This window comes from Rhipicephalus microplus, unplaced genomic scaffold (genome assembly GCF_043290135.1).
Source record: "Rhipicephalus microplus isolate Deutch F79 unplaced genomic scaffold, USDA_Rmic scaffold_137, whole genome shotgun sequence".
Lineage (NCBI taxonomy): Eukaryota > Metazoa > Arthropoda > Arachnida > Ixodida > Ixodidae > Rhipicephalus > Rhipicephalus microplus.
In genome coordinates, this window is record NW_027464709.1 from 422,501 (window position 1) to 435,000 (window position 12,500).

The window sequence follows — 12,500 nt, forward strand, 5'->3', positions numbered from 1 at the left end:
TACCAAGTGCGCCCGCAACCCTGTACAGGGTCACATCTTCACAAGGCTGGCAAGCGGCATTCCGCTGCGCGCGTGCGTCGTCCGAGCAGTTGCGTGATAAACGACCGTGTCGAAAGCCCAAACACCGCCGAGGCCAGTCGCCGCCGCCGCAAGGGCAGCCACGCAGCCTGGCGAGAGGCATCGTCTCGTGTAGCGTCGCCCCCGCCCCAACTGGAGTGGCCCAGTTTTTTGAACGGGACGGGAACTGCGAAGCACTTAGACCGACGGCGGACTACGACGAGAACGCCTTAAGCTTCGCCAACGTTTCGCCAACTCGTGCGGGAGACTTTTTCCGCTTCGCGGCAAGTCGTCGCGCCGTGCTCTCCGCATCAACCGCGTACGCAGCGAACCGCAAACGTCGGGCGCAGCCTCCTCACCTCCCTGCGCTTTGCGCGCGAACGTTCCCTGTTCGCGCGGCAAAGCCTGGAGGAGGCACGGCCCCGCAGCGTGTTCGAGCGCCCGGTCTACGGGACACCCTGCTTACTTCGAGGGCAACAAGCGCAACGCAAGGCTGCGATCTCGCGCACTTTGCGCACGGCTGGAGAAGCTTTGCTGGCCGGCTTTCGCTCCTCGTGTTTACCGTGCGTTAAAGTTGCGCGTCCGTGGCTCTCGCAGCTCTTGCGCGCCCGGTCGCAGAGAGGAGTACGCAACCTCGACCGCACTTTCCCTGCAGGCTTCCTTCCGACTCGAAGTCCTGCGGCGGTCTCAACGAGGTGCCACATCCTCAATGCAGTCGGTCGCCCCCGTTTCGGTTGGGCTCTGGCACGACGGTCGCCACCGTCTCGCCCTTGAGTGGCCGCTGTTGGCGCTCGCTGTGAGGTGTTCAGCGTGCTGTCCGTGTTGCCGACGCGGTCAAAACGAGTCGACGGCTCACGTTCCCTTGTGCGCCGAAGGCTCTCTTGATATGTGATCCGACCCTCAGACAGACGAAGCCAAGGGAAGACCCAAGGCCGCAATGTGCGTTCAAAGAATCAGTGCTCAGTGTGTCCTGCAATTCACACCAAGTCTCGCAGCTGGCTGCGTTCTTCATCGACCCGAGAACCGAGTGATCCACCGCTTAGAGTCGTGAAAAAGTGTTTGTTCAATTCCGTACAGTCAAAACCAAACGTTTCTGGCACTCGGCCAAACAGTGGCCAAGAAGGGCGCTTTTCAGCGCACGCTTGGACTCCAAAACTCTGCCGCGCCTTTTTCGGCTGCCGCAAATCGAGCAAACGGTGTGTTTCGGACGGCGTTTCGCTTTCGCTACTTGCGAGTGCTTTCGTGGTCCACCCCTCTATAAATACTCGGGAGGCGTCGAAGCCGGTTCTCCAAGCCGGACCCGTAGGTATCGTTGTGTGCTCGCTCTCATTGGCCCGCCTAACCAGAAAATGCCTGCGGTACACCCATTTGGATAAGAGTGCACGCAGATGCGGGCCTCGACGGCTACACATTTCCTCGGGCGGCCGCCTCCCGGCCTCCGTGGAGCGCGGGATGCACGGTCCCATCGACAAGCCTCTCCCGTTTTTACCGTGGCGTCGCGGTTCACCACGGCAGGCGGGTCGGTCTCCTCCGCATAAAAAGGGGGACCCCCGCTTTTTGTTCCACGAAATCGCACAAGCTTTTTTCGCATCCACGGTTTGCCACCGCACACCAAAATGCCGATCCGGCTGCCTACTTTAGCCAACAGGTGGAGCCAGGCGCGCCGTACTTGCGCGGCACTTCCCACGTCCACCGAAGTCGGTGCCAAGGACCACTTTCGGCGCCGGAGCCGCGTACGAGCCTACTCGAGGCGGAAGAACGAAGCCAGCAAGGGCCTGGCCGCAAGTGCGTTCAATTGTCGGGACGTCCAAGTCCCTCGTTCTTCCGTGCTTCCTCTTTCGGCAAGTCGTTGCGGCACCTTCCCAAAGCGCGCAGACCCGCTAATCGCGACGAGCGCGACGTGGCCGTGCCGCCTTTCCCTCGGCAGCAAGCAAAACGCCTGGCAACGTCGACGCTCCCCTAACCGCGATCTCGCACCGTGTTTCGTGTGGCGAATTCAAAAGCCGGCCGGCGCTGCTGCAACCATTACGGTCGGTACGCATACGCCGCGGAGGGCGGGACGGTCATCGGAGCGTGCGGTTCCTCCATCGAGTACTGCGCACCTCGGCCGTCGCATCGCCGTGCCATGACCGGCCGCGCGTCAACGCGAACCGGTGCCAGCGAGATCCCTCGCCTGCAAGAACCGACCGGCAGCCTCCGTCACCCGAGGACGCGGAGGCGCTTGCCGCGGACGGCGGGACGGTATGCACTGGTGCACAGCGGACCCGTCACATCGCCAGTTCCTTGACCGACCGCCGACGCTTGTGCCGTTCCTCTCGTACTTGGCAGTCGCCGCGCGATTGTCGGGTCTCGTTCTTGCACGCTCGAACGGTCGGGAGGGCACTCGGCTGGCGTTTCGGGAACGCGCAGCCTCGCCTTCTACCGACGTAACCACGACTCGCCGTTCGCGCTCCGCCGCTCCTGTTTACAGTACTAGGCGGTCCCGCAGCGGTCGGGTCGCGCATTTCGAGCGCTTCGAGCCACGGTGCTGTGGCGGGTCGAAAGCCGACCTATGAGTGCGTTGCGCCGTTTGTACCCGCGTCCGCCACCTGGCCGACCGTCCAAGGTCGCGGTGTTGGCGTCCGCTGGGCGCAACAATTTGTCACGGGGTGCCGCTCCACATTCAGGCAGCCCCGTGGGGAAAAGCCGACCCCGCGTCCAAACGGGGTCAGCGGCAGAAAGTGTCGGGCGCAGACGCAGCTGAGGCGCTCACCCTTCACAATCCGTTAATGATCCTTCCGCAGGTTCACCTACGGAAACCTTGTTACGACTTTTACTTCCTCTAAATGATCAAGTTTGGTCATCTTTCCAACAGACCGGCGCAACCGAAAGGCCGCGCCGGACATCGGTCCGAAGACCTCACTAAATCATTCAATCGGTAGTAGCGACGGGCGGTGTGTACAAAGGGCAGGGACGTAATCAACGCGAGCTTATGACTCGCGCTTACTGGGAATTCCTCGTTCAAGGGGAACAATTGCAAGCCCCTATCCCAATCACGAAAGAAGTTCCACGGGTTACCCAGTCTTTTCAGACAGGGATAAAGACACGCTGCTTCCTTCAGTGTAGCGCGCGTGCGGCCCCGGACATCTAAGGGCATCACAGACCTGTTATTGCTCTGTTTCGTGCGGCTAGGAGCCGCTTGTCCCTCTAAGAAGGTTGTAAGGTGCTGGGAACCCCGCACCTATTTAATAGGCTAGAGTCTCGTTCGTTATCGGAATTAACCAGACAAATCGCTCCACCAACTAAGAACGGCCATGCACCACCATCCACCGAATCAAGAAAGAGCTCTCAATCTGTCAATCCTCCCAGTGTCCGGGCCGGGTAAGTTTTCCCGTGTTGAGTCAAATTAAGCCGCAGGCTCCACTCCTGGTGGTGCCCTTCCGTCAATTCCTTTAAGTTTCAGCTTTGCAACCATACTTCCCCCGGAACCCAAATACTTTGGTTTCCCGGAAGCTGCCCGCCGAGTCATTTGAGTAACTCAGGCGGATCGCTGGTTGGCATCGTTTATGGTCAGAACTAGGGCGGTATCTGATCGCCTTCGAACCTCTGACTTTCGTTCTTGATCAATGAAAACATTCTTGGCAAATGCTTTCGCAGTAGTTCGTCTTGCGACGGTCCAAGAATTTCACCTCTAGCGCCGCAATACGAATGCCCCCGTCCGTCCCTCTTAATCATTACCTCGTATTCCAAAAACCAACAGAACAGAAACGAGGTCTTGTTCTATTATTCCATGCAAGTTTATTCAGGCGACTCGCCTGCGTTGAGCACTCTAATTTTTTCAAAGTAAAAGCACCGGCCATCTCGAGGCACACAATGAAGTGCACCAAGAAAGAACCGGCATGATGTTCAGTCCGAGCCGTCGCATCGGGTAGATGCACTACTCGTCTGGAACTGAGATCCAACTACGAGCTTTTTAACCGCAGCAGCTTTAGTATACGCTATTGGAGCTGGAATTACCGCGGCTGCTGGCACCAGACTTGCCCTCCAATTGATCCTCGTTAAAGGATTTAGAGTGTACTCATTTCAATTACGGGGCCTCAAAAGAGTCCCGTATTGTTATTTTTCGTCACTACCTCCCCGTGCCGGGAGTGGGTAATTTGCGCGCCTGCTGCCTTCCTTGGATGTGGTAGCCGTTTCTCAGGCTCCCTCTCCGGAATCGAACCCTGATTCTCCGTTACCCGTAACAACCATGGTAAGCAAGTAACCTACCATCGAAAGTTGATAAGGCAGACACTTGAAAGAAACGTCGCCGGCTCGTGGCCATGCGATCAGCACAAAGTTATCCAGAGTCACCACACAATACGGGCCGAAACCCGATCGATCTTGGTCTAATAAAAGCACCCGTTACCCAAAGGGCTCCAGGCTCACTGCATGTATTAGCTCTAGAATTGCCACAGTTATCCAAGTAGGAAGAAACGATCTAAGGAACCATAACTGATTTAATGAGCCATTCGCGGTTTCGCCTTATTTCGGCATGTACTTAGACATGCATGGCTTAATCTTTGAGACAAGCATATGATTACTGGCAGGATCAACCAGGTAATCGTTCGACTGCGCGTCCGTCCTCGCCTTCGGCGGGCCGGACGCAGTCTGTGTGCGGCGGAGGCCACCTTCAGGCGCCCCAACACGCTTATTTTGCACTCCGAGATGACGGCGTTCGAGCTCGCTACGGCACAACCTTCCCGAAAGACGAGTGGGAGCCGTGCGGCAAGAAGCACGTTCATGCTCGCTCTTTTTCGTTGCATCGACTCGGTCGCGCCGTGCGGGTTGCCCAAGCCCGCTGCACTGTCGGTGGACCGGCCGGAACTAGCAACGGAGCCGAGACTGCAAAGCCGCCAGACGACGGGTCACGCCCGCGTCTTCGGCGCTTTCGCATCTGAATCGCCCGAGGACGACACGGAACACACCTCGATATCGTGGTAAAACGGCACCGTCCGACAACCAGCCCCTAACGCATCAAGCGGATGAGGCTGCAGACGACTGCCGTGGATTCCCCTGGAGCAGACCCGAGGACACGCTTGACGAGGCCGAAGCCCGCCGCATATCAGACACCCGGTCGCTTTCGCGTACGCCGCTCACGAGAACCCCCACATAATAGCAGCGATAAGTACCCAGACCTCCTTGGGCACTAATACGAGCGTACTCGAGAAAATTTCACCGCGGGTGTGCCCCGAAACGTGTGGCACGTTGAGCGTGCCACAAGTCTACGTCGCTCTCAAACCCGCCGAGGTCGTAGAATTTGCGACCCTACTCACGAAATTCCCACCGAGGATACGGCCGCAAACGTACCGCACCTTGGGTAGGCCACGAGTTTGTGCAACACTACGCTGACGGCACAGCACCGAGGTCGTGCGCGCACGCACGGGAAAATTCCGCCGCGGTTTCTGCCGAAAACGTGAGGCACCACGACTCTCCGCAAGTTCGCGTCGACTGCGAAAGACCGAAGTCGTGAACGACGTGTCCGCTACTCGCCGCCGACACGCTGGACACCAAACGTACAACGACTCGACGGCGTCGTAGAGGCCCACGACGCGGTTTTCCTTAACGACGTCTCGGCGTGGCACCGACAGGTTAGAACGGCCGACCAACGTTCCCTGTCCGCCGTTCGGCTCAGTCGAAGGGCTCGGCGACTTCGGCAACGCTGCGAAGCCGCACGGTGACGCACGCCATGTCCCCATTTTTTTTTTTTCTTTCTGCGTCTGCCGGGGTGCCCCTATAATAGCAGCGATAAGCACCCAGACCGCCGTGGGTCGCTCGCCCCGGCTGACGTGGTTTTTCGTACTCCTGCGGCGGTCGCCGTCAAGCACGTCCAAATACGCTACTTTCGTGGGCGCATTCACGCTCTTTCGCTTCGCCGGAGTGCCAGCACTCACTCTGCCAAAAACGGCGAACATCCGAGCGGCGGTTCCCACTTTTGCGTCGGCGTCGCAAACCCCGCCCCGGCAGACGAGGTTTGCCGTACTCGTGCGACGGTGGCCGGCGGGCACGTCGAAAGACGCCGATATCGTGCGCGAATTGGCGCACCTTGGCTTCACCGGAGTGCCGCCACTGACTCCTCCAAAAACGGCGAAGATCCGAGCGGCGCTTCCCACTTTCGCATCGGCGTCCCGAACTCCGCCCCGGCTGACGCGGTTTACCGTACTCGTGCGACGGTCGCCGGCGAGCACGTGGAAAGACGCCGATATCGTGCCCGAATCGGCTCCGTTCGGCTTCGCCGGAGTGCCAGCACTGGCTCGGCGAAAGACGACGAACATCCGAGCGACGGTTCTCACTATTGCGTACGCGTCGCAAACCCCGCCCCGGCAGACGCACTTTGCCGTACTCGTGCGACGGTCGCCGGCGAGCACGTAGAAAGACGCCGATATCGTGCCGGAATCGGCCCCGTTTGGCTTCGCCGGAGTGCCAGCACTCACTCGGCCAAAAACGGCGAACATCCGAGCAGCGGTACCCACTTAGCCGTCGGCATCCCGAACTCCGCGCCGGCTGACGCGGTTGCCGAGCTCGTGCGACTAGCGACCGCGAACGCGTCTCGCGACGCCGCTTTCGTGCGCGGCTCCCATTGCGACCTGGGTTACCCGAGCTCGACCAGCAAAAAAGAAGGTCGAAAAAAAATTTTTTTTTTGCGTCTGCCGGGGTGCCCCTATAATAGCAGCGATAAGCACCCAGACCGCCATGGGTCGCTCGCCCCGGCTGACGTGGTTTTTCGTTTTCCTGCGGTGGTCGTCGTCAAGCACGTCCAAACACGCCACTTTCGTGGGCGCATTCGCGCTCTTTCGCTTCGCCGGAGTGCCAGCACTCACTCTGCCAAAAACGGCGAACATCCTAGTGGCGGTTCCCACTTTTGCGTCGGCGTCGCCAACCCCGCCCCGGCATACGCGGTTTGCCGTACTCGTGCGGCGGTGGCCGGCGGGCACGTCGAAAGACACCGATATCGTGCGCGAGTCGATGCTTCTTGGTCTCGCAGGAGGGCCGCCACTCACTCCTGCAAAAACGGCGAAGATCCGAGCGGCGCTTCCCACTTTTTCGTCGGCATCGCAAACCTCGCCCCGGCAGACGCGCTTTGCCGTACTCGTGCGACGGTCGCCGGCGAGCACGTCGAAATACGCCGATATCGTGCCCGAATCGGCCCCGTTTCGCTTCGCCGGAGTGCCAGCACTCACTCGGCCAAAAACGGCGAACATCCGAGCAGCGGTACCCACTTAGCCGTCGGCATCCCGAACTCCGCGCCGGCTGACGCGGTTGCCGAGCTCGTGCGACTAGCGACCGCGAACGCGTCTCGCGACGCCGCTTTCGTGCGCGGCTCCCATTGCGACCTGGGTTACCCGAGCTCGACCAGCAAAAAAGAAGGTCGAAAAAAAATTTTTTTTTTCTGCGTCTGCCGGGGTGCCCCTATAATAGCAGCGATAAGCACCCAGACCGCCGTGGGTCGCTCGCCCCGGCTGACGTGGTTTTTCGTACTCCTGCAGCGGTCGCCGTCAAGCACGTCCAAATACGCCACTTTCGTGGGCGCTTTCGCGCTCTTTCGCGTCGCCGGTGTGCCAGCACTCACTCTGCCAAAAACGGCCAACATCCGAGCGGCGGTTCCCACTTTTGCGTCGGCGTCGTAAACCCCGCCCCGGCAGACGCGGTTTGCCCTACTCGTGCGACGGTCGCCGGCGAGCGCGTCGAAAGACGCCGATATCGTGCGCTAATTGGCGCTCCTTGGCTTCTCCGGAGTGCCGCCACTCACTCCTCCAAAAACGGCGAAGATCCGAGCGGCGTTCTCCACTTTCGCATCGGCGTCCCGAACTCCGCCCGGGCTGACGCGGTTTACCGTACTCGTGCGACGGTCGCCGCCGGGCACGTCGAAAGACGCCGATATCGTGCCGTAATCGGCCCCGTTTGGCTTCGCCCGAGTGCCAGCACTCACTCGGCCAAAAACGGCGAACATCCGAGCAGCGTTTCCCACTTTCGCATCGGCGTCCCGAAGCCCGCCCCGGCAGACGCGGTTTGCCCTACTCGAGCGACGGTCGCCGGCGATCACGTCGAAAGGCGCCGAATTCGTGCACGAATCGATGCTTCTTGGTCTCGCAGGAGGGCCGCCACTCACTCCTGCAAAAACGGCGAAGATCCGAGTTGCGCTTCCCACTTTTTCGTCGGCGTCCCGAACTACGCCCCGGCTGACGCGGTTTACCGTACTCGTGCGACGGTCGCCGGCGGGCACTTCAAAATACGCCGATTTCGTGGGCGCATTCACGCTGTTTCGCTTCCCCGGAGTGCCAACACTCACTCTGCCGAAAGCGGCGATCATCCGAGCGGCGGTTCCCACTTTTGCGTCGGCTTCGCAAACGGCGCCCCGGCAGACGCGCTCGTGCGACGTACTCGTGCGACGGTCGCCGGCGAGCACGTCGAAAGACGCCGATATCGTGCTCGAATCGACCCCGTTTCGCTTCGCCGGAGTGCTGCCAGTCACGGCGCAGAAAACGGCGAACAAGTGTTTTTTTTTTTTTTTCCTAGAATTTGTGTTATAGAAGGCACATTTGATATCGGACGATAATTTTCAACTTTATCACGCGCACCGATTTTCGTGTAGAGGTTTGCAAGTTTATGGGAATTTCTCCACTTGGAATAATGCGATTTAGTAGTACTACGAGAACTTCATGGATGTACTCAAGGGTACGGGGCAAGTCAGTTACGTCAACACCTGCAGATTTTTTACACTTCAAACTGAAAATTGTTGGTTGTGAGTCCTCGTGTGATATTAAAGGCCGATTCGCTAACACATAGAACAAAGAAAGAAAGGAAGAAAAAACGCCCGCGCTCGCTCAAGAAACCTGGGTTCGCAACAAGTGGCAACAACAAGCAACCGAGCGAGTGCGCCAAAACCCGTGGCGGCCGAACAAACGCGAAGTCCCAACCGCGTCAGCCGGGGCGGCACGGGACAGGAAAAATCACTTCAGCCGGGGCGGCGGGGCACCGAATAAACCTCGTCACCTCGTCGCAGGATAAAAGAGGAAACAAAAAGTCTAAACAGCGTCTGCTGGAGCGAATGCGTAATAAAACAACAACAACAACAAAAAAAAACACCCGCGCTCAAGAAGTCTGCAATCCTCACAAAAGGCGACTGTGACCGAGCAGCGTCAGCCGGGGCCGTGCGGAAACGGAAAAACCGCGACTACCGGGGCGTCGAGGCACCGAAAAATCCACTTCAGCCGCGGCGAAAAAAAAAAACAAAAAGAAAGACGGAGGGGGGGGGGGGGAACCACGTCTGCCGGGGCGAAGGAAAAAAAAAACGCGTCTGCCGGGGCGAGCCCGGGTGCGGCACCACCGGGAAAACTGTGGCAAACAGACATGGCGATCGAGTGAGTGGGCCGCCAGCCAGGCTCAGCCAAAAAGTGCAAAGTCCGAACCGTGTCAGCCGGGGCGACGCAAAAACCGCGTCAGCCGGGGCGGCGCGAAAACCGCGTCAGCCGGGGCGGCACGAAACCGCGTCAGCCGGGGCGGCGCGAAAACTGCGTCAGCCGGGGCGGCGCGAAAACCTCGTCAGCCGGGGCGAGCGAAAAGGGGGGGGGGGGGGAACCACGTCTGCCGGGGCGAAAGAAAAAAAAACGCGTCTGCCGGGGCGAGCCCGGGTGCGGCACCACCGGGAAGACTGTGGCAAACAGACATGGCGATCGAGTGAGTGGGCCGCCAGCCAGGCTCAGCCCAAAAAGTGCTAAGTCCGAACTGCGTCAGCCGGGGCGGCGCGAAAACCGCGTCTGCCGGGGCGGCACGAAACCGCGTCAGCCGGGGCGGCGCGAAAACTGCGTCAGCCGGGGCGAGCCCGGGTGCGGCACCACCGGGAAAACTGTGGCAAACAGACATGGCGATCGAGTGAGTGGGCCGCCAGCCAGGCACAGCCGAAAAGTGCTAAGTCCGAACTGCGTCAGCCGGGGCGGCAAAAACCGCGTCAGCCGGGGCGGCGCAAAAAACCGCGTCTGCCGGGGCGGCACGAAACCGCGTCAGCCGGGGCGGCGCGAAAACTGCGTCAGCCGGGGCGAAAGAAAAAAAAAAACGCGTCTGCCGGGGCGAGCCCGGGTGCGGCACCACCGGGAAAACTGTGGCAAACAGACATGGCGATCGAGTGAGTGGGCCGCCAGCCAGGCACAGCCGAAAAGTGCTAAGTCCGAACTGCGTCTGCCGGGGCGGCACGAAACCGCGTCAGCCGGGGCGGCGCGAAAACCGCGTCTGCCGGGGCGGCACGAAACCGCGTCAGCCGGGGCGGCGCGAAAACTGCGTCAGCCGGGGCGAGCCCGGGTGCGGCACCACCGGGAAAACTGTGGCAAACAGACATGGCGATTGAGTGAGTGGGCCGCCAGCCAGGCACAGCCGAAAAGTGCTAAGTCCGAACTGCGTCTGCCGGGGCGGCACGAAACCGCGTCAGCCGGGGCGGCGCGAAAACCGCGTCTGCCGGGGCGAGCCCGGGTGCGGCACCACCGGGAAAACTGTGGCAAACAGACATGGCGATCGAGTGAGTGGGCCGCCAGCCAGGCACAGCCGAAAAGTGCAAAGTCCGAACCGTGTCAGCCGGGGCGACGCAAAAACCGCGTCAGCCGGGGCGGCGCGAAAACCGCGTCAGCCGGGGCGGCACGAAACCGCGTCAGCCGGGGCGGCGCGAAAACTGCGTCAGCCGGGGCGGCGCGAAAACCTCGTCAGCCGGGGCGAGCGAAAAGGGGGGGGGGGAACCACGTCTGCCGGGGCGAAAGAAAAAAAAACGCGTCTGCCGGGGCGAGCCCGGGTGCGGCACCACCGGGAAGACTGTGGCAAACAGACATGGCGATCGAGTGAGTGGGCCGCCAGCCAGGCTCAGCCCAAAAAGTGCTAAGTCCGAACTGCGTCAGCCGGGGCGGCGCGAAAACCGCGTCTGCCGGGGCGGCACGAAACCGCGTCAGCCGGGGCGGCGCGAAAACTGCGTCAGCCGGGGCGAGCCCGGGTGCGGCACCACCGGGAAAACTGTGGCAAACAGACATGGCGATCGAGTGAGTGGGCCGCCAGCCAGGCACAGCCGAAAAGTGCTAAGTCCGAACTGCGTCAGCCGGGGCGGCAAAAACCGCGTCAGCCGGGGCGGCGCAAAAAACCGCGTCTGCCGGGGCGGCACGAAACCGCGTCAGCCGGGGCGGCGCGAAAACTGCGTCAGCCGGGGCGAAAGAAAAAAAAAAACGCGTCTGCCGGGGCGAGCCCGGGTGCGGCACCACCGGGAAAACTGTGGCAAACAGACATGGCGATCGAGTGAGTGGGCCGCCAGCCAGGCACAGCCGAAAAGTGCTAAGTCCGAACTGCGTCTGCCGGGGCGGCACGAAACCGCGTCAGCCGGGGCGGCGCGAAAACCGCGTCTGCCGGGGCGGCACGAAACCGCGTCAGCCGGGGCGGCGCGAAAACTGCGTCAGCCGGGGCGAGCCCGGGTGCGGCACCACCGGGAAAACTGTGGCAAACAGACATGGCGATTGAGTGAGTGGGCCGCCAGCCAGGCACAGCCGAAAAGTGCTAAGTCCGAACTGCGTCTGCCGGGGCGGCACGAAACCGCGTCAGCCGGGGCGGCGCGAAAACCGCGTCTGCCGGGGCGGCACGAAACCGCGTCAGCCGGGGCGGCGCGAAAACCGCGTCTGCCGGGGCGGCACGAAACCGCGTCAGCCGGGGCGGCGCGAAAACTGCGTCAGCCGGGGCGAGCCCGGGTGCGGCACCACCGGGAAGACTGTGGCAAACAGACATGGCGATCGAGTGAGTGGGCCGCCAGCCAGGCTCAGCCCAAAAAGTGCTAAGTCCGAACTGCGTCAGCCGGGGCGGCGCGAAAACCGCGTCTGCCGGGGCGGCACGAAACCGCGTCAGCCGGGGCGGCGCGAAAACTGCGTCAGCCGGGGCGAGCCCGGGTGCGGCACCACCGGGAAAACTGTGGCAAACAGACATGGCGATAGAGTGAGTGGGCCGCCAGCCAGGCACAGCCGAAAAGTGCTAAGTCCGAACTGCGTCAGCCGGGGCGGCAAAAACCGCGTCAGCCGGGGCGGCGCAAAAAACCGCGTCTGCCGGGGCGGCACGAAACCGCGTCAGCCGGGGCGGCGCGAAAACTGCGTCAGCCGGGGCGAAAGAAAAAAAAAAACGCGTCTGCCGGGGCGAGCCCGGGTGCGGCACCACCGGGAAAACTGTGGCAAACAGACATGGCGATCGAGTGAGTGGGCCGCCAGCCAGGCACAGCCGAAAAGTGCTAAGTCCGAACTGCGTCTGCCGGGGCGGCACGAAACCGCGTCAGCCGGGGCGGCGCGAAAACCGCGTCTGCCGGGGCGGCACGAAACCGCGTCAGCCGGGGCGGCGCGAAAACTGCGTCAGCCGGGGCGAGCCCGGGTGCGGCACCACCGGGAAAACTGTGGCAAACAGACATGGCGATTGAGTGA

General features: G+C 61.5%; 2 non-coding genes across 2 annotated transcripts; both read right to left on the bottom strand.

Annotated features, from left to right (window-relative positions):
* Positions 1-951: 951 nt before the first annotated feature.
* LOC142791082 (5.8S ribosomal RNA) lies at positions 952-1,104 on the bottom strand. The gene has a single exon (XR_012889991.1). It is a non-coding gene; the product is annotated as a 5.8S ribosomal RNA (ribosomal RNA).
* Positions 1,105-2,823: 1,719 nt separating this feature from the next.
* LOC142791109 (small subunit ribosomal RNA) lies at positions 2,824-4,638 on the bottom strand. The gene has a single exon (XR_012890017.1). It is a non-coding gene; the product is annotated as a small subunit ribosomal RNA (ribosomal RNA).
* Positions 4,639-12,500: the final 7,862 nt, after the last annotated feature.